Source organism: Elephantulus edwardii, unplaced genomic scaffold, assembly GCF_000299155.1.
Source record: "Elephantulus edwardii isolate Elephantulus edwardi_28Jun2011 unplaced genomic scaffold, EleEdw1.0 scaffold00178, whole genome shotgun sequence".
NCBI lineage: Eukaryota > Metazoa > Chordata > Mammalia > Macroscelidea > Macroscelididae > Elephantulus > Elephantulus edwardii.
Genome location: NW_006399928.1, coordinates 6,208,245 through 6,211,576, shown reverse-complemented (window position 1 = coordinate 6,211,576; position 3,332 = coordinate 6,208,245). Strand labels below are relative to the sequence as shown.

At 43.3% G+C, this 3,332-nt stretch overlaps 1 protein-coding gene and 1 pseudogene across 2 annotated transcripts in view; one reads left to right on the top strand and one right to left on the bottom strand.

Moving 5' to 3' along the window:
- The window catches only part of LOC102854869 (cysteine-rich hydrophobic domain 1 protein-like), a 227,597-nt gene that overhangs the window by 160,235 nt on the left and 64,030 nt on the right, over window positions 1-3,332 (top strand). The gene's annotated exons all lie outside the window — the stretch shown is intronic.
- LOC102860843 lies at window positions 746-1,657 on the bottom strand (annotated as a pseudogene).

The window sequence follows — 3,332 nt, the reverse complement described above, 5'->3', positions numbered from 1 at the left end:
TTTGGTGCTGGAGAATAGTATTGACTATACCATGGACTGCTAGAACAAACAGATTTGTCCTGGAGAGGATGAAGCCAGGCTGATCATTGGAGGCAAGGATTCTGAAGCTCTGTCTGACATAGTTTGGACATTTTGCAAGGTGGGATCAGTCCTTGAAGAGGGACATCATGCTTGGGAGGGTGGAAGAACAGCGCAGGAGAGGAAGACTCTCAATGAGATGGATTGATTCAGTCACTGGGGTAATGGGGGTAGGCATGACCGAGACAATAAGATTGGCAAGGGATTAAGCAGGGTTTAGGGCTGTTATACATAGGGTCGCTTTCAGTCACAGGCAATTCAACGGCATATAACAAAAACAATCTGACCATACAAAAATTACACATAATTCAAGCTTGATTATATAAAAAAGGGAGGGATGTAATGGATTGAGCTAGATTTCAGATCTTGGAAAATATAAAAATGAAAGTACTATAAACAGGACACTTATTCCAGCTCCAGATGTAAATTCCACTTGCAGACAACAGCTGACACACTTCCCACATGCAGTCAGAGGTCTGGAGTGAAGCCTCAAATGCTTCTGTTTGACACAACACAAAAAGTGGCTTCTTTCTCCTCATTAAAACGCCAGCTCATTGTCTAGTATTCTTTATTCCATTTAATTGTATTCACAAATCAACAATCAGCATCAACAGTTATTACAGGTTGATGTGAGGTATTGCTGGGTCAAAGGTTCTATAAAACGTATTTACTTGATTGAATCTGGTTTATTGAGTTCAACGCTCACACCTTTTTTACCTGTGAGATATTTCACTTTCACCAGTGCTCACTCATCCGCATCAAAATATCAGACAGTTATTGAAAACCTTGTAGCATATGCTGATTGTACTTCATGAGGTTTGCAACAGTCAGACCAGAAAAACAATAGTCTGTCAAATTTGGGTTCAATGTCAGCAATCTGGGCTTTGCTTTCTGGAAAAATTTGCTGTATGCCTCCACTTACATTGGCATTCCAGTCTTTATTTAGATAATGTATACATGTTACACATCTTCCACCTCCGTTTTGATTATCAACATGGCGCACATAACCCATACCATTGCCAGAATAACAAGCTACCATGGCTTTGGTCCCACCTTGGTCTTTTAGTAACCCAGCTTCCCGTTATGGTGGCTAATCAAGTCATCAAGGCTGCTCATGAGCAGCCATATGGTCTCACAGCCTGGGTCCGTGCCCTGGATCCAGGTGATCTGGTCCCCGCAGATGTCCTTAAACTAATCATTCTTCTGACTGACCAGCTGGCCTTCCATAAACTTGCCAGTATCGTGCAGTGTGTGCAACTCGTTGCTGCCCTACTGGCTGGTGTCCTTTCCCAAGAAGTCATCCACCATGTAGATGCAGTGCTTTTTTATGCAGGGCATGATGTACTCGAGGGCCAGCTTGAGTGTGGGCAGCAGCTTGGTCTGCCCTGTGGGCCACAGCCCAGGATTCAGCCCCTAGGCAGGCACTTCACCCAGCAGGGACAGCTGCGTGCAAGACTCCCCCCCAGCATACCGGGCTGCCAAGGGTGCTGGATTTGGCACGCGCATCCTTGACTCTCCCCGGTGGCAGTGCAGGGCTGGGGCTGCACAGGGGAGGCAGGCCCAGGCAGGGGCTTCGCATGATTTCCCTGGCACACCAGTTTGCACTTCTTCGTCCTGGTGCTGGTGATCCTTGCTGCAGTAGAAGGCGCTGCAGCAGCTTGAGGCGTTCTTAATCACAGAAGCCCGTAAAGATTGATATATACGCCATCACATCAAGGGCTAGATAGGGGAGGTAGATGTTGAATGGAGTAGGTGGGAGTGGAAGTGAATGCTGGTGGAGCAAGGAAGGGGGTCGATCAAAACACAACTGCCATAGGCGGGACAACACGGAATCTACTGGTTTTTTTTCTACTCCTGGGAAATATCTTTAATCTGCTCTTCTCTGTAAAATGCTTGTCTGTCAGATAATGTTCTAAATCTAAGCATTCAAATTAAGAGAGATTAGGAAGATGGACTGGCCATCCATTTCTGAATAGCAGGCCTTTGAAAACACTATGTACAACAGAGCACACTTAGACTAGCAGATATGGCAACTGAGACTGAGCCCTCAAGTATGGAAACATACAGGAGGAGGAACAGCTGTAAGCAGACACTAGTAATTGGAACATGGAATGTAAGAACCATGAAGGTAGGAAAATTGGATATTGTTAAGAAATGGAACACATGAATATTGACATACTAGGTATTGGCAAAATAAGATAGACTGGCATGGGACATTTTGAGTCAGAGGATCATATGATCTGCTATGCTGGAGACAAAAAGGTGAGGAAAAATGGGGTTGCTTTCATAGTTAAAAAAGTCATTTTTTAATCCGTCTTGAAATACAATGTTGTGAATAACAGGAGAGTATCCATATGCATACAAGGAAGTCCAGTGAATACCACCATCATTCAAATATATGAACCAGCAACCAGAGGCAAAGAGGAGGAAATAGAAAATTTCTACCAATATTTGCAGAGATTGATTGAACATGCACTCAAGATGAATTAATAACAATGGATGACAGGAATGCAAAAGTTGGTAACAGAGAAGAAGAAGGATCAGTAGTTGGAAAACATGGACTTGGTGACAGAAATGAAGCTGGAGATTGAATGCTAGAATTCTGCACAATCGACGGCTTATTCATTGCAAATACATTTTATAAGAAACAAACGCAAGCTATACACATGGATTTCACCTGATGGTATGCATAGGCATCAGATAGATTACATCTGTGGAAAGAATCACTGGAGAAGCTCAGTATCAGCTGTGAAAACTAGGCCAGGTGCTGATTGTGGAACAGACCACCAACTACTCATATACAAGTTCAAGCTGAAGCTGAGGAAAAGTAAATCAAATCCACAGGAACCAAAATTTGACCTTGAGTCTATCCCACCTCAGTTTCAAAACCATCTCAGGAACAGGTCTGAGGCCTTGAACATTAATGAGCAAAGACCAGATGAGCTGTGGGAAAATACCAAGAATATCATCCAGGAAGAATGCAAAAGGTCATTATAAAGACAGAGTAGGAAGAAAAGACCAAGATGGATGTCAGAAGAAATTCTGAATATTGCACTAGAGTGTTGAGGAGCCAAAATAAAGGGAAGAAATAAAGATATTAAGCAGTTGAACAGAAGATTCCAAAGAGCAGTGCGGGAAGACAAAGTGAAGTATTAAAATGAAATGTGCAAGGAGCTAGAGTCAGAAAATCAAAAGGGCCGAACTCACTCAGCCTGCCTTTTCTCTCTCTCTCTCTCTCTCTCTCTCTCTCTCTC